The sequence below is a fragment of the Lissotriton helveticus genome, chromosome 7 (assembly GCF_964261635.1).
Source record: "Lissotriton helveticus chromosome 7, aLisHel1.1, whole genome shotgun sequence".
Classification (NCBI taxonomy): Eukaryota; Metazoa; Chordata; class Amphibia; order Caudata; family Salamandridae; genus Lissotriton; species Lissotriton helveticus.
In genome coordinates this window covers 73626443-73653469 of record NC_136068.1, presented here as the reverse complement: position 1 = coordinate 73653469, position 27027 = coordinate 73626443, and the positions used below count along the sequence as shown (strand labels likewise).

The 27027-nt window shown below is 44.7% G+C and overlaps 1 protein-coding gene and 1 pseudogene across 1 annotated transcript in view; one reads left to right on the top strand and one right to left on the bottom strand.

The window, feature by feature from the left end:
* LOC144768939 (uncharacterized) overlaps positions 1–27027 on the bottom strand; it is a 707478-nt gene that overhangs the window by 306793 nt on the left and 373658 nt on the right. The gene's annotated exons all lie outside the window — the stretch shown is intronic.
* LOC144768937 (protein Wnt-4 pseudogene) lies at positions 2401–2787 on the top strand (annotated as a pseudogene).

Below are 27027 nucleotides of genomic sequence, written 5' to 3'. Positions count from 1 at the left end.
TGTCCATGCTACCACTAGGATAGCTGGTCTATAAGGTTGACTTTACAACCATCACCATAAGGGTTTTTTGGTCTGATACAAGGTGCCCACTAGAATAGTGGACATCACATATCAGGCCAACTTCTCACAAGGGTCAAGTGAAAAGGTGCCCAAAATTTAAGGTGTTATTTGAATTGCGAGAAATAATACTTGCAGCACAAAGAAGTCTCGCTTTAGGAATATTTTCCAGACTTTCACAAGGGTTTGGGAGTATTGCTATCAGATATGGGTCTTTGATGGCACCCAACCTAGATCACAGGGCCCAGGAAAGACCTAGGTGCAGCATTCTCAGCCTGTGTGCTCTTGGTGTGTCCATCAGCATCCTCTGCTTGCACTGCACCGCTAGGCTCCTTTGAGAAGGTCTTAGGCACATTGATGGCGCACAAAAGGTTCGATCTCTTTGCTGTCATGGTTTATTTATAATGGATTCTCCAATCGTATCATCTTTAGAACTTGAAGCTTTTACTCCTCGTGGGACATTCTGAGAAATATTACCAGTTTTGCTGCAGAACTTGGTTGTGTGGGCCTGGTGAGATGGAGGCATCTTGTTATGCGGCCAAGATTCATAGCACATATCCCTATGAATTTAGGTTAGACCCAGGAGAGAATGCCAGGAAAGTGAGCAAATGACCCGAGAGCCTGTGGGCGATTTATAGGCAGAGACCGGGTGCTCTTTGACAGACGTGGTCTGTAAACTCTTCTGAAACTGACTATTTCTTTCCTGGTCTCCTTACACCAGAGCCTGCCTTCTTGCTTTCCATATCGGGTCAGATCAATAAGGGTACATAAAATCAGAAAATATATAGAATGTGCATCTTTCTGTGCCTCCTGTTGTATGCATGTCTCAGACCAGCGCATCACTCACTTGATTGGTTATGTGTTTGTATCTGACTTGCACAGTCCTGGTGTTGGCTGTGGTTGTGTGGTCTGTACAACACATGTCCCATTGGAGCCCATAGGGTAGAAAAAGCCTAACATAGCATTATTAGCTTATTTGTAGTGGAGGCAGCATCCCTACCTCACACTATCACTAAAAATATAAGCCAATGAAATAGCTGATTTTACATCTGGCTTTGTTAGGAATATTAATGAATTGTTGGTTAACACAGCAGGAAGTTGCTTTCTCTACCTACACACATGTGCACACGCACACACACCCTCCCCCCCCGGAAGGCGAGTCCCAAATACTGCTGTATCTACTTGGCATGGGGGCGCAGTCAGAGCAAGGTCTCATTGGATTGGATACAGGACCTATTCAAGGGTTTTGGTCCCACCTACACCTCTATAGAACACATTGGTATGTTGTTTTTCAGTCTGTGGACTAGGATTCTTAGATCAGCCCCTTGCATTCATACATGTTTGAGAATAGTGTCATCTGGAAAGTACTCTTACCAAGGTGTGCATGGCCAGGACAGTTGGCAGAGCAAGTGAAAGACCTGGTCAAGCATTGTGTGTGTGCTTCTGTTCCCCGTACAGCTTTATATTCCTTTCTACTTGAATATGTACTACTTAAAGTGTGACTTCTTTATCTAATAAAGAACCTACAAAGAACATACAGTGTTTACTGTTTCTAGAGTATGCAGCTGCTTTGGTAAATATAATAAACATAGTAGTCTGAAAAATAAACACAAATGCAATGCATTCGAGAGACATTGCCAAAGACGTCCCAACAGCTCTCCCACTTCATAAGACAATATGCCGCTTCCGCCAAGCATTATAATTGTGTCTTCTCTAGCCATGCACATAAACATCTCTACTGCCCTCATCCCAATTAGTTTCAAAGTGGATCCATATTTGCAATTTCTTCTCTTTATTGGCCACATTCATACCCCTTTTTATGACATGTCCTGTCCAGCTATTCCGAGCTCTCCTGCTTTGATTGTCTGTCTTCTGACCATTATGTTTGTTATCGCTATCTATCTCCATTTCAACTCTCATTGTCATTACTCTGCGTAACTTTGTTTGTTTGTTCTTGACCGCCATCTCCATCTCTATGGCACACGTTTAGTCATTCCCTGCCTGACACATTGTTGCTTTCTATTTATCAGTCTCTATCACTATCGCTTCTGCTCTCAATTGTCCACACGAGATGTTGTATGCCCTCATTTTCATAACTGACCCTATTGCTGCCAATGGCCTCCCATATGAATAAAACAGTGTGTTCTCTCCAGCCGGCTTGATCGCCATCTTTATTCTCTCATTGTCTTCTCTCTTCCATGTCCCAATATAAGTCCACGCTAGCCATGGCAATCAGCATCTTTACTACTCTTCTTGTTGCAGGCCATCTTATCCAACATGAAGGTAGAGTGCAAATGCCACGGTGTCTCAGGATCTTGCGAAGTGCGCACATGCTGGAAGGTCATGCCCCCTTTCCGCAAGGTTGGCAACGTACTGAAGGAGAAATTTGAGGGTGCAACGGAGGTCCAGCAGCAGAAGGTGGCTACCCGAAAGCTTCTAGTACCCAAGAGTGCCCACTTCAAGCCCTACACCATGCAGGATTTGATCTACGTGTCACCCAGTCCAGACTTTTGCCACCAGGATCCTAAAAATGGGGTACCAGGCACAACAGGCCGCCGCTGCAACCGCACTTCACCCGCCACGGATGGATGCGAACTGATGTGCTGTGGTCGGGGCTTCCACACAGCTGAGACTGAGGTGGTGGAGCGCTGCAGTTGCACCTTTCGCTGGTGCTGCTCTGTCAAGTGTAAGCAGTGCCACAACATTGTGCAGGTGCACAAATGCCGGTGAGCCGGCGCCCGCGAGAGGGAGAAAGGCAAAGAGATAGAAGACAGTAAGTGGAGATTACGGGGATGGAAGATCAGAAGCATGCAAAGAGGAGACTTATACCAGGGTCTACCAAGGCGTGTTGGGATTTTGAGGGTTATCAAGACTGGGAAAGGCTCAGTGGCTATTTTGGTAACTTGAAAGAGCAAAACAATAGTAGGGTCTTGGAGGCTTCTACAGTATGAGAAGGAATTGGTAGGGGCGTCAAAATTGATTCCTTAGATTGACTGTATATCTCTAAGGAGTCCACCAGAATGGGAAACTCAAAGTGATGCGATTAAAATTGAATTCATAGGCGCTCTGGCATGCCAATAACCGGTCTAATAGTTTATCTGGGTATCTGAAAGGAGTGCTTAAGAACAGGAGAATTCGATTGGCCTATAGATAAAAGGGGTATTTTAGGGCCACAATATTGAGTCCTATCCCAAAGAAGCCAACAATGTTGTCTCATATAGTAAGTTGATACACCAATGAGTCCCCGGGAATGGTAATATTCTGTATAGTATTTCAGAGGACTGACTACGTGACTAGATAGCACAGACACACTGAAAACCTGACCAAGTGTCCGACATGAGAGAATCTAAGTGTAGTACAGTTAGTGGGGGTCATTGGGCAACCTTTAAGAATTGATAGAAGCAGACTGAGGGGATAGATCAGAGAAACCCCAAGAACTACAAGGGTTTTACAGGTAGGAGGAGTTCTCTGCACCCAATAATAGGTCCTACTGATTGTCCGGGCATTCCAGCAAACCTCATTACAATGGCAGAGACCTACAATGAAAAGGCATATTTTAGGATTGCCAAAATGGGTTCCATCGGTGTATCTGGCAGAAGCATCTAGGGTTAAGGGAATGGTGGTGTCTTATAGGTAATCTATTTTACAAGAGGTGTCAAGAACTGGTATTAGGGAATGATTGGTTGAAGTCTATGAATTCTCAAGAATATAAGCTTCAGGGTGCAGTACAGGTAGAGGTTACCCTCCGAGTACCACAAATGGTAGGAATTTGAAGGGTCACAATCGAAGGGCCCGATTTACAAAGGTAAACTTCGACCTGAAGTCTAAGTTTAGACCTAAAGTCTAAGGGCGTTATTATGAGTATGGTGGTCCTGGAACTGCCGTACTTGCTGTGGTGGTCCAACCACAACCACCCATCTGCCCTAGTACAAGTGTTGCGCTGGGACTGCCACAAGACCGCTACCTCTGCCGGAATCAAGGATTCCACTGCGGCGGTGGTCTAACAATGGCCTGAATATACAGGTGGTGCCAATGCCTGCACCGCGCCGGGCATATTCCTCCTGCATATCCACTTCCCTTTTCATGGCTGGGACCCTGCCATGAAAAGGGTGGTTGGGTGGCCTGGGGCCCTAATACGGCTTCCGGTCAATTCGGACCTGGGGGTGCATGGTCTCTCACGGCGGTGGTATGCTTGTTAGGCTCTCCTATGAGCTTAACATACTGCAGCAGCACCGCCCGCCTACCCTGGATTAAAGTCATAATCCTGCAGGGTATACACCCGTTACAACGGATCTTTTACTCCGCAGACCCATTACAACGCGACCATTACTCCGCATACCATTACAACGCATTGCGCTGGGGGGCGCTCTAGGATAGGGAATAAGTATAATTTACTATCCAACACCTTCCCTAGGGTCCACGGGGACTGGAGTTAGAATAGTAAATTATACTTACCACTATCCAGCGCCCCAAGGCGCTATGCGTTGTAACGGTATGCGGAGTAAAAGTCGCGTTGTAATGGTCTGCGGAGTAAAAGTATGCGTTATAACGTCATACATCCTCCTGCAGGCGTGCTCACCACAGCCTTGGCGATCTTCCTGGGACTGTGGTGGTCCCAGCCGAAGACCGTCAAAGTTGAAATAAGGCCCTAAGTTTAGACCTACATTCTAAATTTAGACCTATAGTCTAACTTTAGAACTGAATTCTAAGTTTATACCTAAAGTCTAAGGGCAGGATTATGAGTTTGGCGTCCCAATGGACCATCAAACCCACGGTGGCAGTGCAGTAACCACACTCACCAGAGGTCCGACCGCCGTATTATGACTTTGCCTGTCGGATCGCCATGGGACAGCGGCTACCGCCAGGGATTCGAAATCCCTGGCAGTCTTGCAGCGTTCTGAAGTTACAATATACAGGCGGTGAAGCTGCTGCACCGCCAAGCATTATAATTTGTGTTTCGTCACTGCCCACCTTTTCAAGGGTGGTGGTGAGGAAACAAAGGAGGCTAGTGCCTCAGTGCACAGGGTGCATTCTGGGGGGTCCCCCCTTCTTTCTGCACCCCCAGTTCCTGCACGGCATGGACTTTACTGTCCATGCCGTGCTGGAATGCACTGTGGAAGTCCCATGGCACTGCCTTTCTTAGGCTCTCCTATGAGCCTTTGAAAGGCAGTGCCGTGGGCCAGTCGCTACAGGATCGCCTGTCCGGATTAGAACTTGTAATCCGACAGGCATTTGGCAGTGGAGTTTGGCGAGGTGGGAGCGAGGCAGTGGCGTGCTGCCCAGCTCCCACACCGCCAAACTCATAACCAGGCCCTAAGTAAAGACCTAAAGTCTAACTTTAAACCTGAAGTCTAGTTTTAGACCTGAGGTCTAAACTTAGACTTCAGTTCTTCAGTTCTAAACTTCATCCACCTTCCAAGAACTGGGAAGTCCATAATGATTTGAAGACTAAGAGGTACTATTGGGGAACCAACAGCTTGGATTGTTTTTCGCTAACTGAAGACGGACCGGGTCTTGGATGCCATTCAAAATAGACTGTAATTTGTGGCCTTTAGACAACTTTGGTTGGTTCAGATTGGGAGAATTTCTCTTTGGAATGGGGGCATTTTGTGGTCCTTTAGAGCAGTAAGTATTTTTTGGTCTTCTGGAAGTTGGAGTTTCTGGAGCATCTTCAATGGGAGAATTTCTGAGATCCTCCAGAAGGGATAGTTCTTAGGGTTCTTTAAAATGTAAAAGTGTCTCCATAGATTGGAAGTGTTTCTGGGGTCCTGGCATATTTTAAAAAGATACTGTGATGGGTTCATTACAAAGGAGAAGGTCAGGAGGAGGCTAAAATGGGTATCTGGATTCCTTGGACTGGGGGAATTTTTTGGGCCCTTTGCGCTCCTAGAGGTTATGCCTCCTACGGGCTGCGTGCTTTCAGATGTTTTAGGAAAGCGTTACACTCTAGAATGGACACATTATTGTTTCCTTTAAGAAGGGAGTTCCTATTGTCTCTGAAATGAGAGAGAGTGTGTGGCCCCATCCATGGGAAGTTTCTGGTATCTTCCCGAATGATAGCGACTTGGATATTCTATAGAACGGGTCATTTAGGTTTGTAATTTCTCTGGAATCGGGGACCTCCTTGGGTCTATATAATAGATGAGCTTCTGAGGCCCTCTACACTGGACGAGTATCTGGGATAACCTAGGACAGAGAAGTTTCTGAAATTTTGGGGTTATGCAAAATCTAAACCCCTTATGTATTTGGAGATTTAACTCCATAACTAAATGTTTCTCATACTTTTCATGGAAACATGGGCAAACTTCTGTATTGATCTATGTTTTATTAAGTCTTTGTTAAAGGTCCATGTTTCAAACTGTAAGTATTTTCAGAGACATTTGTCTTATCGTTCAGCACTTAGCTTAGAAGTCTCTGGGCCCGATTCACAGAACTAACTTAAGACAGAATCCTAAACTTACTACTTTTGGTATTCACAGAAGGCATTTAGTAGTAGTAAAGTTAGGATTTTGTCTTAAGTCTGTCTTAAGTCGGTCTTAAGTCTGTCTTAATTCTGTCCTAAGTTTGTCTTAAGTTTGTCTTAAGACTGTCTTAAGTCTGTCTGAAGTCTGGCTTAAGTCAAACTTAAGACAAAATCCTAACTTTACTACTTCTAAATGCCTTCTGTGAATACCAAAAGTAGTAAGTTTAGGATTTTGTCCTAAGTTATTTCTGTGAATCGGGCCCACTGTTACCTACAATAAACGATAGAACCTGATATACTGATCAACAGATCCCACTAAACAAAACAGTTCAAGGTGAGCTCAAAGTTAACTCTGGCTCATTCTATTTTTTTTATAGAGAATAAAGTTTAGAAGCCCTCCCCTCCATATTCTCCAGGACTCAGAAAGTGATGATGCATTGAACTTTTTTGGAGACTCACTAGGATTAGAAAGCAGGAGTGGTACCAGTTGGAAAAGGAGTTAAGTGCAAGTGAGAAACTATTACTTTTAGAGAATATCTGAAGTATTTAAATCCCAGCTACTGAATGTCATTAAAGATCTGAAAGAAAAGTATTGAATTAAGCTTCAAGCAGCATTCTCAAGAGCCGGGACAGGGCACCCCCATATCTGGAATTCAGGTTTAGATTTACCAACAATATCACCTGCGCAGGTGATGTATGTAATTAGCCATCATTAGGGAACAAGAAAATAATTAAGGGGCACATTAGGATGGCGGGCGGATCGCCCCCGCCATGTCGGCGGTTGTCACCACCGGCCCTGCGGGGGCGATCCCCCCGCCATATTAAGATGACTGGGGGGTCAGCGGTGGACGGAAAGACCAGCGGAAAACAAGGTTAATATGGTGGCAGTGTCTGCAAGATACCACCATCCATATTATGATGCTTGCGGAGATGTGCCTTTCCATGGCGGCAAAGGCTTGTGGTCTTTGCCTTCGGGGGCCCGTAGTGGTCTCCCACCATGTTGGGGGGTGCACATGGGGGGTACCTATGGTACCCCATGCATTTGCATGCACAAGGTGGCAGGCACCACGCGGTGCCTGTCACGTTATGCATGCAAATGCACGACATGCATTCCCAGCATTGTGGCGGGTGGGGCTGTGAGCACCGCCCGCCACAATGCTGGGAATAAGGTTTGTCTCGGTGGCATCCTAATTTCAGGTGCGGGACCGCTGCACCTCTTGCGGACGGTCCCGCATTCCATTATTGTGCCGGGTGAGCCGACATCGTAATTGGGCCCTAAGTTATTAACTCTTCATAGAAGCATAAAGCCAAAGATCTAAACAGTCTGACAGCTGAGATTTAGGAGATATTATTCCCTCGAACAAAGGAACCACCACTTTTGGTGACTATTTGATGGCAACCCGAGGGGACAGAGCAGCACTCCTTATTCCTTTTTTACATTTTTTTTTATAAACAACAGATTTTATTGGGCACTGCTTATTCTATTTAGTGAACTCTTAAACCCAGTAGGTTACAGGCATTAACCTCTTTTACTAAAGTCTTTAATGTTTCGGCCATATGAAATCATCTGCTTCCTGCCTTGATTATTGTGTATCAGAAAAGTTATAGGCCTGGTCGCCATAATGATGAAGATTGTATGGTACTTTAATGAGAACATCAACCCACAATAATATAGCATCACTACTTCACCTACTTCTCCATAATCATGATCAGTATCTACTTACTATTCTTACTTACACATCTATGTACCTTGTGTTGTAGTAGTTAGGTTGATGTAGTAGAGGCAATATTTTTGTCATGAGAAATAACGCTTGCAATATATTGGTGGTATACCATGGCAAACCTTGTACAGGATTTGAAAGGGGCAATTGACATTAGTTTAGGAAAATAAGTTTGCTTCCCATTTATGACAATCCTTGCCTTCAAGGTTTTGATAAGGTGAACTGAATAGTCTTGTTGCAGGTACTGAAACCTTTTGATTTATTTTTCAAGACCTGTCCTCTCATTTCTATGCAAGAGTATTAGAAAATGAAACATATATTGATAAAATGCTTATTCCAAAGGAAACACGACAGCGGTGCCCCGATTCCTCAGCAGTGTTTGATTTATAAGTTGTCACCATATTTGGCAACATTTATACCCCATTCTACTCCAATAGCTGCTGCAAAAAGATAACAATCCATGTTGGCTGTATTGTAATATACACATCTAAATCATCAAGCCTCGTAAGAAACTTATTGAAGAGGTTCCCGCCATTAATATAAAAAACCCAATTCATGTGCTGGAATAATACATTCCCAAATTTATGTTTTAAATAATTGGATATCTATATTACACCTCAGTTGGAGCAGATGAAAGACTATAATTTTTGGAAATTTCCATAGGCGATCAACCTGAAGCTTGCACTGTGTAATAACAAAAATAAGAAAAATTCATATTGTGGAAATGTCCATTCTAACATTTTTGTTTACAGCAATTCCGCTTTCATTTGATAAAGGATAACACAGTCTATGATGGTTACGTTATTCTGGGCCTACACGGGCATTAGAATGGTTTGAAAATGCTCAGAAGAACCATTCTAAAGTGAGGAGAGCCTTCCCAGGTGTACATTTGCTACTGGACAATACATATTAGACAGGTTAGCTTGATGCTACGCTTTCAGGATAGCCTTAAAATTAATGACATATTTCAAGCAACAATTCCATACAAAGAAAGCTCTGGTTCTCATAAGAATATGCTGACTCAGGAAGTACTTCAACACTAGGGGGCCAATTCCGATCTCGGTTGGAAGGGCACCAAATCGGGTTCGGCATTCGCGGATCTGATTTGGAGGCTGAATTTCCGTCCGAGTCGGTATGATTCGGTATTTAAGAAGTGGTAAAATAAAATTACCTACATCTGGCCCCTAGGGCCCGATGTAGGTAATTCTTATTTACCACTTCTTAAATACCGAATTTTACCGATTCGGTATTTAAGAAGTGGTAAATATGAAGGGGGGAGATGTAGGTATTTCAGAATCTGTAAATACCGAATCGTTAGGATTTGGTATTTACCGATTCTGTAAATACCGAATCGGTATTGCCCATTGATTCCTATGGGCTTTGAAGCCCATAGGAATCAATGGGAAATACCGATTCTGTAATTACAGAATCGGTAAAATTACCGAATTTGCAAGGGTGACAGGGTGTCACTTTGACACCCTGTTGCACCCCTGTTCCTGGCTTGTGTGCCATGTGACACACAGACATGCCCTTAGGGCATGTCTGTGTGCCACATGGCACAGGTGTACATGCACAGATGTGCATGTACACTGGAATTCGTTATTTACCATGGAATAGTATTCCATGGTAAATAACGAATTCTAAAGGCCCTGTAGCACTGTTTAAAGTGCTACCTACATAAGAAAATACAGATTTGGTAATTTTACCGATCGGTAATTTTACCGAATCTGTAAAATTACCGATTCGGTAAAATTACCGAATCTGTATGTTTTTCAAAGCCCTACATACCAATGTCCAAATACCGGTCGGAAACGGTCGAAAATCGGTATTTTCGGCCGTTTCCGATCGGTATTTAGACACCTACATCTGGCCCATAGTTCCTACCAAAAAAAGATCTACAAATAGAATATCCAATTCAGCCCCCTGGTTCAATGAGAGCCTTAGGCTAGAGAAACAAAGCTGCAGACGGCAGGAACGTAAGTGGCGTAAAAACTATGATCCTGATGAAAAAATCCGCTACAAAGAAAAATTAAGTAAATATAAACAAATGATCATTTGTCAAAAAAGTACATACTACAACAATCAAATCGAGTCAGCACAGGACTCAGTTAAACAACTATACCAGGTTGTCACACATCTAACGGGACAAGATAAACCCACCACAAGAGAGGCTTCTCAATCTATGTGTAACGGTCTAGCTACTTATTTTCAAGATAAAGTTTGCAATATCTATTCCAAATTTAACAAATACACCACTTCTGTCACTAATTCAAAAACACTTCCTGATTCCACCAGCCTTACTATGGACATCAAAAATAAACCCACTTTTCAATATTTTGACCAGGTTTCGCCGGAACTAGTTTGCAAACTCATGATGACCATTAACTCGGGATCCCCAGACAATCCTTGTCCTCCTTCAATATTCAAACTAGCTCCAGATATTATCAGCCACACACTCACAGACATTTTCAACGCTATGTTCACATCAGGTGTTTTTCCATCGATATGGAATAAAACGGTAATTAAACCACGCCTCAAAAAAGTCACACTAGATCCCTCCAGTGTCACTAGCTACAGACCAATAGCATGTCTCCCTTTTTCAGCAAAAATTGTAGAATAAATTATGAACATCCAGATTTCTGAATTCATAGACCTTAACAACTGCCTCGACGACTCACAGTTCAGATTCAGAAAGAGTCATGGCACAGAGACTGCCTTGATTAAAGCATCCGACGAAATCAGAATGATTTTGGATGGAGGAGGTGCTGCGGTGCTTATATTGCTCGACCTCTCCGCGGCCTTTGACACGGTTGATCACACCACCTTGATCAACCATGTCACAGAAACTGGAATATCTAAGAGTGCCATCTCCCTTCTCTCTTCCTTTCTGATCAACCGGGAACAATCCGTGGCCATGGGCAGTTATTCGTCTTGCCCATTTGCTCTCCCCTGTGGTGTCCCCCAGGGATCCTCGCTAAATCCAACGCTTTTTAACATCTATGTAGCGGACTTGGCGAGGATCATCAAAGCTCATCGTCTAGCAGTAACATCCTATGCTGACGACACATAGCTCGTCCTGGCAATTAACAACAATGGAATAGAAGTAGCCAACAACTTCCAACAGGGAATGCTTGCTATCAGCAATGGATGAACGAAAATTGCTTAAAGCTAAACTCGGACAAAATCGAGGTTATGGTTTTTGGCAAACTCACTCCAATATGGTCCCCCATTTGGTGGCCACACTATCTCGGAACTCCACCCACTCCAGTTAACAAAATCAGGAATTTAGGAGTGATTTTTGACAATAAACTATCATTTGTACATCAGGCAAATACAATAGTCGCTCTCTTCCTGCTGTCCTTCGCATCATCAATGATTTCTCTTCTTTTTCCGGTTATAAGATAAACTGGGATAAGAGTGAAGCATTGCCCATGTCCATTGGTACTACAAAAGCTGCAATTTCTGGTTTCCCATTTCATTGGCAATCATCCCGACTTAAATATTTGGGGATATTGATTAACAGGGGATTGGATAACATAGTTGTGGATAATTTAACACCGTTGATTGCTCAAATGCAAAGGGATTTCGATAAATGGCAAGTCCTCGGCTTATCTCTCTGGGGGCGGGTTCAGGCGGTGAAGATGGTTACCCTACCGCGATTTCTTTATGTTCTAGGTATGCTCCCTCTAAACATTCCTCTAACTATTCTTCGGTCTATTGACTCCAAAATTAAACTTTTTATATGGGGTACGGCTAAACCGCGTCTTACCTTGGCCAAATTAAAATCTCACCAATTATACGGGGGCTTGGGTCTTCCCTCTATCGAGCATTACTTACTCGCCCTTCATCTTTCACAACTTTCCTTCTTTTTGCCTAAGTCTAAAGACATACCTCAATGGGTCCCACTTGAACGTCACTTATTAACTTCCGGTCTTGGTGTGTCCCTTTTATATGGCAAGGGTTCCAGTCCTTACGATCCTAAAAACCCAATCTTATCTGCTATGCATAAATCTTGGCAAAGAAGTCATTGTTTACTTAAATCTAATCCGCGGCTTTGCATCAAAGCTCCTTTATGGTTCAACTCGGCTATTCGGGTTCGTGGTCGCATGTTATCCTGGCCTCTATGGCAGAAAGCTGGTGTTCACTCTCTGCACCAACTATTTCATAATGACAACTTTAAATCTTTTTCCCAACTTAGTGAGGAATTTCATTTACCATCCACACAATCCCGCCAATATATTCATCTTCAACAGGCCATCACAAAACATTTAGGGCCAGATGTAGGTAATTCATATTTACCAACTCTTAAATACCGAATTTTACCGATTCGGTATTTAAGAGTCGGTAAATATGAAGGGGGGAGATGTAGGTATTACAGAATCTGTAAATACCGAATCGTTAAGATTCGGTATTTACCGATTCTGTAAATACCGATTCGGTATTGCCCATTGATTCCTATGGGCCTTGAAGCCCATAAGAATCAATGGGCAATACCGATTCTGTAATTACAGTATCGGTAAATACCGATTTTAGCAAGGGTGCAGGGGGTGTCACTTTGACACCCTCTAGCACCCCAAAGACGGGCATGTTTGCCATGTGGCACACAGACATGCCCTAAGGGCTTGTCTGTCTGTCACATGGCTAGGTGTGCATGCACACATGTGCATGCACACCTGGAATCGGTATTTTACCACCCAATTGGATTGGGTGGTAAAATACCGATTCTTAAAGCCCTGTGGCACTCTGACATGTGCCAGCTACATCTGCATTTACAGAATCGGTATTTTACCGAGTCTGTATTTACCGATTCGGTAATTTTGCCGAATCGGTAAATACAGATTCGGTAAAATACCGATTCTGTAAATGCATGCCCTACATCTGAAAACCCTAATACCGGTCGGAAACGGCCAAAATCGGCCGTTTCCGACCGGTATTAGGGCTCCTACATCTGGCCCTTAGATTCTCCACCTGAACTGTTGACCGCATCCCCTATTTTGTCTTATTTGCATTTGTGGGGAAATTTTAACGGTGTGACTTCCGGTCTTTATAAGACTTTCCTGCATCCTCTTTTTTCGCAACCCCTTTCAACAGCTCTTCAATCAGGATGGCAATCTCGCCTATCAGTTACATATTCTAATACTCAATGGGATCAAATTCAGGAAGGTTTACATAAAGGTGTCAGAGAGGCCCGTCTCAAATTTTGCATTTTCAAAATCATCCATGTATGGCACTGGTCTCCATCTAAACTGCATCATGCTAAATTGGTAACACATTCTTTGTGTTGGAGATGAACATAAGTTACTTACCTGTAAACTGTGGTTCTCCAGTATTGGTGTCTTTCATAGATTCACATGCTTGAATATTCCCCGTCGTCGAAGTGGGAGTCCCACGGTACATAAAATAGCAGTAATATATGTATACATAAGTAAAATTATTATAATTATACAATACATATACATATAAAATATATATATATATATAAAATGCAATAAACTCAAAAGTACCATAGAACTGAATAGGCCCATAGAAAGCCTAAGGGAGAAACTAAACTTTGTAACATATCTATGTCATTATGTCTTGGTCCATATTCCAGCCAATCAGGCTGCAGTTCCCTCTAGAACCTTCTCCTCAGAAGCTTAAGACCTCAGATTTTCGTAGCACAGAGTAACCAAAAAGTGCCTGAGGAGAAGAGAGCCTCTGAGGGGAGGATGGGAGGGTCGCATATGAATCTATGAAAGACACCAATACTGGAGAACCACAGTTTACAGGTAAGTAACTTATGTTCTTCTCCAGTATTAGGGGTGTCTTTCATAGATTCACATGCTTGAATAAGAGTAGAAAGCAGTAAACACCAAATAAGTCATAAAGCTAACAGTAAAATGTAACATATAATAAATATATAATTATATATATATATATATATATATATATATATATATATATATACAGCCAAACACTCTCCTCCATGCAAGAAAGATGTCCGGGCCACTTAAGAGTTTGCACAGCGTCTTTAATAAAGAAGGCTTTCTCTCTACGCGTTTCGCAGGTAAGCCTGCTTGTTCACGAGAAAGCCTTCTTTATTAAAGACGCTGTGCAAACTCTTAAGTGGCCCGGACTTCTTTCTTGCATGGAGGAGAGTGTTTGGCTGTATATGCAGGGACTCGCTATCCCGTCCGAGGCCCGCCATTGAAAGCGGCAGGAATCACAAGCGACTTTTGTCTGGTTTGAATATATATATATATATATATATAATAGGAAAAACCTTTATGACTGGAGGCGGGTAGCAACAGAGGCTCACCTTTACTGGAAAAGATTCCGCAGCACCGCTTGTCCGACTGCTGCATCAGCGGCATCTGTCGACTGCAGGCAGTAGTGCTTCGTAAAAGTATGGCTGCTCGACCACGTAGCAGCCCTGCAAATGTGCCGTAGAGGTACCCCCGCAAAGAGGGCAGTAGAGGCCGACACAGCTCTAGTGGAATGAGCACGTACTGAAGCTGGAAGAGGCTTGCCAGCCCGTTGATGACAAAAAGTAATGGTGGAGGAAATCCACCTAGTAATAGTTTGTTTGGTAACAGGTTGTCCTTTGCAGATCGGGCCGTAGGCCACGAACAGTTGATCAGATTTCCTGATGGATGCAGTGCGCTGAATGTAAAATTTAAGGCAACGTTTCACATCCAGGGAATGTAATGAAGGATTACAGGAGTTTGTGGATTAGGAAAGAAAGTCCTCAAAATGATTGGTTCGTTGAGATGGAAATCACTGGGAACTTTCGGAATAAATGTTGGATTAGTACGTAATGTAACAGTGTCTTTTGAAAACTGAAGAAAAGGAGGCTGAATCGTGAATGCCTGAATGTCACTGACACGCCTAGATGATGTCAAGGCGAGTAATAGGGCAACTTTCCACGTGAGGAATTTTAAGCTTGCTGAGTGGATGGGTTCAAAAGGAGGTAGGAGGAGCTGAGACAAAACCAGATTCAGGCGCCAAGCAGGCGGAGGACGCCGAATGGGTGGAAACATACGGAAGAGACCTTTGAAAAATTGTTGGATGATTCTAGATGAATACAGTGAAGTCGAACCATCATGGCGGAAGCGGGAGAGAGCCACCAAAAAGACTTTCAGAGTGGAGTGGGAAAGTCCTGACTTTGCAAGGGATAGGAAGAAAGGCAGGATTTGTTCAGGTTTGGCGGTCATCGGATCCAAGGCTTTGGTGTGACACCAGACACAGAAACGCTTCCACTTCAACTGATAGGTTTTAATGGTGGAAGGGGCACGGGCGTGCGCCAGCACCTCCCTACAGTCATCGTCGATGGCTAGACGCGCGAATTCATGGTGTTGAGGTTCCAGGCATGGAGTTGGAGATATGCCGGATCCGGATGGCAAATCTGCCCCTGCTGCATTGTGAGGAGGTGAGGCAGTGGATGAAGCGGAATTGGCTCGTTCTGGGAGAACAAGAGCAGATCCGAGAACCATGGGCGCCGCGGCCATTTGGGTGCAATCAGGATGATGTGGCAGGGTTGAAGCCTCATTCTGTGTAGTAGGCGTGGAATCAGAGGAAGCGGAGGAAAAGCGTAGCTGAATGCGTTCAACCAGCTGATCGAAAATGCATTTCCGCTCGACTCTCTGTGGGGATGAAGACTTGCAAAGCGTTGGCATTTCCTGTTGGTGATAATCGCAAAAAGATCCATTTGCGGCTGGCCCCACTGGCGGAAGATGAACTCGAGAGTTGGTTGATTGAGTTCCCACTCGTGATTGTCCGAGAACGATCTGCTGAGTGAATCTGCCAGAACATTGGAAACACCCGGCACATGGATGGCTGTGAGATGAATTTGATGACAAATCACCCAGTTCCAGATCTCCTGTGCTTGTTGGGAAAGCAAAAGGGACCTGGAGTCGCCCTGTTTGTTCAGGTAATGCATGCTGGCGGTGTTGTTTGTCCTCACCAGCAGAGATTGACCTTGAACAATCCTTTGAAAAGACTTTAGGGCAAGGAAGATCGCCAGAAGCTCCAGGCGGTTTATGTGCCAAGTGCGCTGGACCGCTGTCCATTTTCCCTGTACTGATAGGCCTTCGATATGTGCACCCCAACCCTCCAGGGATGCATCGGTCGTAAGCGTTAGAGTTGGAGTAGTGTCTTGAAAAGACCGACCCTTTGAGATGTTTGGAGGATGAGCCCACCACTCCAGAGCCCGTAAGATGCGGGGCGTGAGAAGGATCCTGTCGTTGAAAGATCCTGAGATCTGTTTCCACTGCTTGTCCAACTCTTCTTGGATGACCCTCATATGTAGTCTGCAGTGAGGGATCAACTGTATTGCAGAAGAGGCCATGCCGAGGAATGATTTCAACATCCGGACTGAAACGTACAGTTTTGACTGGAGTGATCGTACCAACTTGAGCATACGGTCTTGTCGTTCCTGGGAGACAAAGACCATTCCCAGATGAGAATCTAGCAAGGCTCCTAGAAAATCTCACCGCTGAGATGGGCGAAAGTGTGACTTCTGACAATTGATGGAAAGACCCAAGTTTTGAAACAGGGAGAGGCAAGACTGTGTATGCTGGATTGCCAGTTGAAGATTCTGAGCTTTTATGAGACAGTCGTCCAGGTATGGATAGAATTGTATGCCTTGTAGGCGTAGAAAGGCAGCTACCGGGGCCATGATCTTGGTAAAGACCCTCGGTGCTGAACGGAGGCCGAATGGTAGGACCTTGAATTGGAAATGCAGGTGTCCGACTGTGAAGCGCAGATACTTCCTGTGTCTGGGGTGAATTGGCACATGGAAGTATGTGTCCTGGAGGTCTATTGTTGAGAAGAATTCCCCTGGATTGAGGTAATTTAGGATTTGGAGCAGAGTTAACATTTGAAAAGTTTTGGAAAGGATGAATTTGTTTAGGGCCCGCAAATCCAAAATCGGACGCCATTCTCCCGACTTTTTCTTTACTATGAAAAAGCGGGAATAGAATCCCTTGCCGCGTTGACCTAGCGGCACTATCTCGATGGCTCCTTTCTGGATCATTAATTTCACCTGGGCCAAAAGTTCTTTGAGGTGGGGAGAGGGTGGCCCCGAAGGTGGACGAGTGGGAGGAAATTTTGTGTACTCCAGGGTATGGCCTTTGGAGACAACGTCCAGGACCCATTGGTCGGAGGTGATTTCGGACCATTTGCAAAAGAATTTTGAGATGCGACCTCCAAGATGCGCAGTCGGCAGACGAAAGGAACTGAAATTGTCACTGTTTTTTTATGTTTGCACCACCTCTATAATTTGTTTTCCTCTGGTATGGTCTGGAGGAAGACTGACGATTTTGGTCTTGGTATGAACCTCTCTGCCGGTTATCGCTGTAGGTATTGTATGAGCGATACTGGCCTGAGCCACGAAAAGTAGAGGAGCCTCCACCTCTACCTCGTGCTCCCTGAAAGGGCCGCTTCTTATATTGGAGAGTAGCCAAGGACCTTGCAGTGTCAGTGTCCTTTTTGATCGCTTCAAGAGCATCGTCCACATGTTTGCCAAACAAAGATTCTCCATCGTACGGCAAATCAAGGACCTTCGCTTGGACTTCTGGGCGAAAAGTCGTAGATTTTTACCAGCCTTGACGTCTCAGGACTGCAGCTCCAGCTAATTGGTGAAAGCCCGTGGATGAAATATCGAGGGCTCATTCGATAATTTCAGACGAGATGACCTCTCCCTTCTGGATAATGGCCTGTGCTTCTGCACGGATGGTCTCAGACATCTGAGGAAGCAATGCGGCAATCTCGGACCACATCTGGCGGTCGTAACTGCCCAGAATAGCTAAAGTATTAGCCGCTCTGACAGTTGTGGCTGCCATTGTTGTAAACTTTTTCCCAATAGAATCCAGCTTGCGGCCTTCCTGATCAGGAGGAGATGTGAGCGGTGTTGCCGGATTACGAGATCTTTTTTGTGCCACCTGTGTAATAACTGAGTCTGCTTTTGGTTGGGATACCAAGCAGGCTGGAGCGGACGCTGGAGCTTTGTATTTCTTGTCCAATCTGGGTAAGACTGCAGGTACTGAATTAGGACGTTCCATAAGTTTAAGGCCCTCCGCCCAAATAAAGTCAATAATTGGAATTGTGTGTGATTGTCTTTGTGAAATGTCCTTAAAATCATACAGGAAGCATTCACTCTCATGTTGCTGTTTCTCTACAGTGAGATGAAAGCGTTTCGCAGCTCGGACCATTAAATTATGGAAGTTTGCAATGTCCACTGGAGGAGATGCAAGAGGTGGAGTGGGCGGAGTGGAAGGTGTTTGTGCTCTGTAATTGTCCCACTCATTCATATCGACGTCATCGTCGTCATCAGTGTCTTGAGGAGCGGGATCCTCATTGTCAGTGTCAGGACGAGTTCCTCCCGGAGACGCGGGTGGAGCCGTAGCAGGTGTTTGTGGAGCTGGTAGTTGAGGCTGGGGAGGAGGAGGTAATGCCGGGGAGGCAGGTGTAGATAGAGGGAACCTGCGGTTATAGTCATCAAGCATGTGTTGCAAATTTTTGACTAAAGAGAAAGGAATTTGTGTAACTGGTTCTGAAGTTACAGTCTTTGCTTCATCAACAGGAAATAAATCATTCCCACCTTCGACGTATTCCTCTTCGTCACCCTCATCACTGTACTCCTGGCACTTAATGTTCAAATCAGATGGACTTGATGCCTGTGCAAACAGTTGTTCCACCTCAGATTCATGGTCGGAGTCCTCTCCACCGGATTGAAATAATTTATCTGGAAGACGGGTACCACTCCTTGTAGGACTTAGTTGAATGAGAGGAACCGTCTTCAAGGAAGAAGCAGTAACCACTGTATAAATGGTAGCTGAGGTCGGAGGACGAGACGTCGACGAGCCCGTCGAAGCAACAGCAAGAGTAGGCTGACCAACCTGAGGAGTTGAAATTGAAGATTTTCCCATCGTCGACGAAGATGTCTTATCCGTCGACGGAGCCGTCGACGAAATCGGAATTTTAACCGTCGTCGACGAAGATCCCGTCGACGAGATAGCCGTCGACGGAGTCGTCGACGCTGATGTTACGGCCGTCGACGGGGGCGCCGTCGACGGGGGCGCCGTTGACGAGCTCCTCTTAGATGACTTGGTCTTCGACGTCGATATTCGCGTCGACGTCGGGACCATCAACGGTGTTCGCGTCGACGAGGGAAGCGTCGACGATGATTTCTTCGTCGACGGTACTGACTTGACACTCGTCGACGAGATCTTAATAATGGACGTCACGGGTCTCGTTTCCTGGGCTGCCGTCGACGAGGTGATCGTCGTCGACGCGGCAGAGGATGAAATAGAACAGGTCGTTGTCGACGTAGAGGTGACAGACTTTGTTGTCGTTGAACACGTCGACGGGCGCGTCGACGAGCCCGTCGACGAGCCTATGCCATATTTGTTCGTGGAAGGCATGGCTTTGGGCGCAGACGTCAGAGAACTAGGTCCCGTAGACGTGCCCTGAAGCAAATCCTGTGGGGAAACAGTCCTGGAGGATTCCAATAGTCTGCTTTTCTTAAGAAAAGGAGATGGAAGCTCAATTTCAGACCCACGCTTCTGAGAGGACTTGGAAACACTTGAAGAAAAAATTTCCACATCAGACACCACAGACTCTGAAGGCTTCAACTTCTGTAGCCACAGAAGGAGACAGGCCTCTCTATCTCTCAGAGTCTTGGGAGGAAAAGTGCGACAGTACTTACAGTTCTTAACCTCGTGGTCTGGGTAGAGACAGTAAATGCATTTACTGTGAGGATCCTCATGGAAAAGACGCAGTTTGCCACAAGAAGGGCAGGCTTTGAACAAAGATTTCTTATTTGAAGACATTTTGAAGATATAACAGGTAGTAGAAGAAGAAAAACTGAGCAGAGCTCAGGGAGACTCCCTTCACACGACGTGCGGTAGAAAATATGAGGTCTTGAGCTTCTGAGGAGAAGGTTCTAGAGGGAACTGCAGCCTGATTGGCTGGAATATGGACCAAGACATAATGACATGGATATGTTACAAAGTTTAGTTTCTCCCTTAGGCTTTCTATGGGCCTATTCAGTTCTATGGTACTTTTGAGTTTATTGCATTTTATATATATATATATTTTATATGTATATGTATTGTATAATTATAATAATTTTACTTATGTATACATATATTACTGCTATTCTATGTACCGTGGGACTCCCACTTCGACGACGGGGAATATTCAAGCATGTGAATCTATGAAAGACACCCCTAATACTGGAGAAGTGCTGCTTCTGGTTGTGATATCACGCACATTATTTGTGAATGCCCCTGTACTAGAGCATTCTGGCTTTTTATAAGAAAGACTTTGGCTTCTGTTATGTCACTACCATTACCCTTTACTTCTGCAAATATTATTTTGCATGATTTTCAAGGTCTTCCGAAATTGTCTAAACCACAGACCCGTCTTCTTCATACTGCTTTGGCTACTGCCAAAATTTGTATTTTACGCCATTGGAAGTCTTCCTTACCTCCTTCCCAGGAAGAGTGGCTGGTGGCTATGGTACAAACAGCCTCTTATGAAAGTGTAATTTATTACTTGCAAGATCAGGCTTCTGTTTTTCTTCAAACATGGTCCCTATTCCTAGACATCACGGTGGATGATGACTCTGTCTCTATTCTTTCCTCTCCAACGTCTGTTATCCCTCCTTAGTTCACTCCTCCTGTTTTTTGTTTTTTTTCTGTTCTTCAACTCTTCTCATATGTCTTGGTTTCGCCTCCTTTTCTCCTTTCTCTTGTTACTCTGGGGTTTTCCTTTCTCTTTTCTTTTATTTTCTCTTTTTATTCCTGCTTTATAGTTCATTGAATATTTGCTATTTTTGATTATTCACATTTATTACATGTTATTTATAACTATATATTTTTTTTTACTTGTATTATGCTTCATTTATCAATACCTTATTTTATTCTATGCTTGCACATGTAAGTGGTTTTGTATTGTCATCTAAAAACGTTTTAATAAAAAATTCCAACACAAGTACAATAGTCTCTGCATCATACTTTACAATAAAAATGATCAGGAAACTCCTGCCGTATCTTCCCACATGTAACCAAGAACAATTCCCAACAGGTATCATTTAAAAGACAATTTAAAAAATGTATGCAATACGCATTACATGAATAAACAACAAGGAGTCTCTAAGGTTTTTTGAGAAGGGGTGTTATTCACCAATTGAGAGAAGAGGGGTCTTTCACATGGTAATACAGTTGAACAGCACTGTACAGAACAAATCATGTGACAACCCGGCGGCACTTGGTGAAAAGTGATATATACAGTAGGTGATAGTGATAGTGCAAGTGCTAAGGTGAACAGCGTGGTCGGCGCATAGTGACAAAATATAAAACAGTAATGGCTCCAGAGGATCAAGTTGTAATCACTTAGAACATGAATAGATGAATTTTTACAGGAGTACAAAACGTAATATGCGCCATGAATTTAGGCTGTGAGGTCGACGGCGTTTCGATCCCCGTGAGTCGGGATCGTCATCAGGACAGGGTTGTCGATGAAACCAGTGCTGTAGGGGGAGAGAAGGGCGAGTAAGTGGGCGGGCAAGAAGGGAAGCGCGATGCTGGGAGGTGCGGGGTGCCTAGGGGGTGCACAACTGATCAGGTTGACAGGGGCGTGCGGGTGAGGGCGCGACTAGATTTTATTCGGGCGCTGGTTAGTGAGGTTATCAAGGGGGGGTGTGCGATTATAGTTAAAGCAGGGTCGTGTGACTGGTGACTAGATATTAAATATACAGGGGTGTCCGGGGAGTGGGAGGCGGCGCGAAGCGAGGAGGGCTGTGAGGGAAGTTAGGAAGGGGGTGGTGATTGGGGGTTGAGCGCAAGGAGAAAATTTGTGGAAACTTACATAGTCACCCAAGCGGAGGCGCGTGGGTGGCTAGGTTCCAAGCAGTTCCTCAGGGGTCCGCGGCTGCAGGGAAGTGAATAAAAGGGAGGATTAGGGATCGGGCGCACGGGGTGGGGGCGTCCCGTCTAGGTACCGAGAGTTACCTGATAGTTGGTTTGGTAGAATCAGGTCAGCGGGGACGGGCGGCACCTGTCCAGAGGGGAAAGAGGGAAGGGGTTAAGGGAGACTGGTAATGGCAGGAAGGGAGAAACAGGCAGGATAACAACAAGATCGCACAGTGTGAGCGTATCTATGGCATACCTGTATGAATCAGGGCGGTGGAGGGCGATTAGGGCCCTCAGAGTTTGATGTCGCTCGCAGTGAATGCAGGAGCTACGTGCGGCTCGATGGCGGCAGCCTGGGTAATAAGACACAAAGCAGGGGGGCGGGGTAGGCGCGCCGAGAGATCGGGAGGGGAGGCGGGGCTGTGGGTGTGTCGGCTAGTTGCCAAGGCAACGAGGACAAACAGGAAGAAGTTTACTCGAAACGGGGACGGGCTCGGTCAATAGCTAAGCCCACGGTTGCTAGGGCAACAGGCACATCCAGGAGGTGATGGGGTCAATTGAACAACAATCATGGCAGATCGCGAGAGATTAAAACAGTCAAGGAAAAGAATGGCATTTAGTTTCGAAACGTGCATCATTTCAGTTAGTTAAAGTAAACGGGTGGATACATTATTGGCCAAAAGTAGCTGTATAGATATCAATCTATTCGAGCTAGATCTTACATTATATTATAGAAAGGAGGACACCATAATTATACAAATTAAGATCCACAGTCAGAAGGTACATAGCACGTGTTGGGGTTCAAAGACACAGACAGGGTACCATGTAAGCCTGCCCGTACTTAAAGGCACATGAATGGATATGGTTACATGAAATTATTGCCCAATGGGGCAGTGTGGTCTGAAACCGGGGGGTTATGTACATCCAGATCTATAGGTGGTTTAGGGGGAACAAATTTTAGAATTATGAAATAATTGTCCAGTAGGGCAGTGTGGTCTGAACCCGGGGGTTATATACATCAAGATCTCTAGGTGGCTAAAGGGGAACAAACTTTAGACAGTAATGGTGTTATTCAACTCATCAAAAGTGTTCAGACCATGATTGACAGAGTCAACCCGTGAAATCCACTTACATTCTGCTCTATTCAGAAGGGTGGCCATGTTGCCCCCTCTGATGGGTAATGTGGGTTTCTCAATAACCATCCATCTCAGATCTGTATCAGCATGTGACTTCTCCAAGAAATGTGTGACCAGGGGAGCTGTCAGGACTTTACAATTAATCCTGCTCTTATGTTGAATTATCCGTTGTTTGACCATTTGAGTTGTTTGGCCAATGTAGATGAGGTCGCAAGGACAACGGATGGCATAGATGACATTTTGGGTTTTGCAGTTAGAGTGGTGGGTGAGTTGGTGGGTATGTCCATTGTACGTGAATTCTTTAGTGTTGGCAGTCAGCTCACAAACACTACAGGATTGACATTTAAAATGTCCGATCACTGGATTCAAACCCCAGGCGGCAGTGATAGTGTGCCTTTCCGTTGATGTGGTAGGCCAGGTAATAGCACGTACCAGATGGTTGGCAATGTTGTTGCCCCTTTGATATGAAAATAAGGGTGGTTCCTGAAATTGTTCTTCGGAACGTAGGATAGGCCAATTTTTCTTGATTATTTTAGCGATTTTGTTGCTGTCAGGGCTATAGACTGAGACAAAAGGGATTCTAGTCATTGTCTTTTTGTTGTTGTTTGGCACCAGTAGATCTTCACGGTGATTGTACCAAGCCCGTTTCTTTGCTTTTGTAACCAAGCGTCGCGGGTAGCCTCTATTGATTAGCTTGGTGACCAATATGTCTGCCTCCCTGAAATAGTCTTTTCGCCATTTACAGTTTCGGCGAATCCGTAAGAACTGGCCATAGGGTAGGCCGTCACGTAGGCCTCTTGGATGGTAACTTGAGTAATGTAACAATGTGTTACGTTACGTCGGTTTTCGGAAGAGTGATGTACCCAGGACGCCGTCTTCTGCATGAATGGTGACGTCAAGGAATGGTAGGTCATTGGATTTCCATTCGCTGGTGAATTTTAAGTGTTCCTGTGCAGTATTAAGCCAGTCAACAAAGGGTAGAAGAGTGTCGGATGGTCCATTCCAAATCAGTAGAATGTCATCTATGTACCGGTGCCACAGATGGATTTGGGGCCGGTACGGATTGATGGAGTTAAGGATCAAAGATTTCTCCATGTCGTGAACAAATAGAATAGCAAAGTTAGGGGCGAAGCAAGCGCCCATAGATACTCCTTTCACTTGTAAGTAGTAGCTGTTTTTATACATGAAGTAATTATTCTGCAGAGTAACACGTAGAAGGTCCATGATAAAATCAGTCGGGATCTTGGTAGGCTGGGGTCTGGAAAGTAGGAGATTTTTAATGACCTCGAGTCCTTTACGGTGGGGGATGTTGGTGTAAAGGGACTCGATGTCCATACTAGCCAACAACTGGGTGTTTGGATCAAAGGTTTGGTCTTCTATGATATTAATGAGGTCCATTGTATCACGTATGTAAGTGTCGGTGACAGGTACGAACTCTTTGATGATAAAGTCTAAGTATTTTCCAAGGGGTTCCAGTATAGAGCCGCATCCAGACACGATGGGGCGTCCAGGAGGATTCCTGGTGTCCTTGTGTATTTTCGGGAGGACGTATAGGACTGGTGTCCTTGGGTGTGGGTTGTTCAGGTATTCAAATTCCTTTTTGGTTATGATATTGCGATCCTTAGCTGTAGTAGTGATTGAAAGAATCTTTTGTCTAATGTCAATCAAAGGGTCTTTAGAAAGGATGTGGTAGTGTTCAGTGTTGGTAAGTTGACGTTCAATCTCTTGGTCGTATTGGATGTTACTTAGGACGACAATGCCACCGCCCTTGTCAGCGGGTTTGATGACGATTTCACAGTTGTTTTGGAGGGAGTTGAGAGCTTCTTTTTCTGTTAAAGGAAGGTTGTAAGGAATGAACCGAGGTGTATCTTTGAGGTCCATAACTTCCTTCATAACTAGCCTTTCGAAAGCCAGTATTTCTGGTGTCATTTGGTTAGAAGGGGGATTGAAGGTGGACGGCAACCGGAAAGGGGAGATTTGATCCGTTCTGGAGTCAGATTTGTCAGCAAAAAATTGTTTTAACCGAATTCTTCTAACGAATTTTAGAAGGTTCGATTGTAGTTCTAAAAAGTTCGTTCTGACGGTAGGTACAAACGAAAGTCCTCGTGACAGGAGCGTGGTTTCTTCGTGTGTCAGAGTGTGGTTTGACAGATTGAAGATGGGGATGGTCATTCCAGTGGTGATGGCACCTGTTTCATCATTTATTGAGGTGGGCCCCATTGGTAATAGCGATTGCGTGTTTGGCGGTTGCCTGGTGTTTGAGGTTGGTATTGTCTGGCCCTGGTTTGGCGGTTTTGTGGTGGCGGTTGTCCGCGTCCTCGGCCTCGTGCTAAAAAACCGGGTGGTAAGAGGGGTTGGGGTCCTGAGGTGGAAGCAGACGAGGAGGCGTCTGTGTCGTCCGCAGAGCTGTTGGATGAGACCGAGAAGGTGACCTGTTGCTTGTTCCTAAATCGTCCCTAGTTACGTGTTCTAGGAGGGTTCTGTTGAGTGTTGAAAAACTCCTCGTTAAGGTAGGGGTATGTGTTCTCCACTTTATAGTTTTTAATGTCTTTTTCTATTTTGTTCACTTTTTTGTTGACTTCAAAGGTATTAAAGGTGGAGATGGTGCTGTTAAGTTTTTCTAGGAGGCTCTTTGCATCCGTGATGGTAGTGTCTGCTAGGATAAGTTTCTCTAATTCGTCAATTTCTTCCAGTTCCAATCGACTGTGTTCAATGGCCGTGTCTATACCCAGGACCATCCAATGACGGGAACAGGTGGTCGCTAAATAGCTAAAGTTGGTTCTGAACTTGGGGTCCTGTGTAAAGATAGCAGGGGTGTTACGGATTTGTAGCCCTAAGGGGATGACTCCTGAGCGCAGGTAATCTGTGAGCATTCGGGCATGTAGATCAATCCTGATCTGTTTCTTCTTCAACTTTTCCAGTTTTTCCAAGAGGACACGGGAGGTGTTGGGAGCAGGGGATGTAGACGTCGAGAGGGGCGCTCCCGAAAGTAATGAGGGACCGGCCAAACGCGACTGAATATATTCCTCTGAGTAGGTAAGGGACTCCTTTGACATCTTGTGTGAGCCGGAGGGTATTACACAGATGAATGCCCTTATTGCTGAGGCACTTAAGGTGAAGTACACTGAGGTACAACTCTCGCAGCTATGCAGCTGCTCGTAATATGTGTAAGAATAACAGGAGAGAACCCATAAACCACGTTGGGATGGGTGTATAATGTAAACAAGAACAATTCCCAACAGGTATCATTTAAAAGACAATTTCAAAAATGTATGCAATACGCATTACATGAATAAACAACAAGGAGTCTCTAAGGTTTTTTGAGAAGGGGTGTTATTCACCAATTGAGAGAAGAGGGGTCTTTCACATGGTAATACAGTTGAACAGCACTGTACAGAACAAATCATGTGACAACCCGGCGGCACTTGGTGAAAAGTGATATATACAGTAGGTGATAGTGATAGTGCAAGTGCTAAGGTGAACAGCGTGGTCGGCGCATAGTGACAAAATATAAAACATCCCCATCTTCAATCTGTCAAACCACACTCTGACACACACACACAAAGAAACCACGCTCCTGTCTCGAGGACTTTCGTTTGTACCTACCGTCAGAACTAACTTTTTAGAACTACAATCGAACCTTCTAAAATTCTTTAGAAGAATTTGGTTAAAACTATTTTTTGCTGACAAATCTGACTCCAGAACGGATCAAATCTCCCCTTTCCGGTTGCCGTCGACCTTCAATCCCCCTTCTA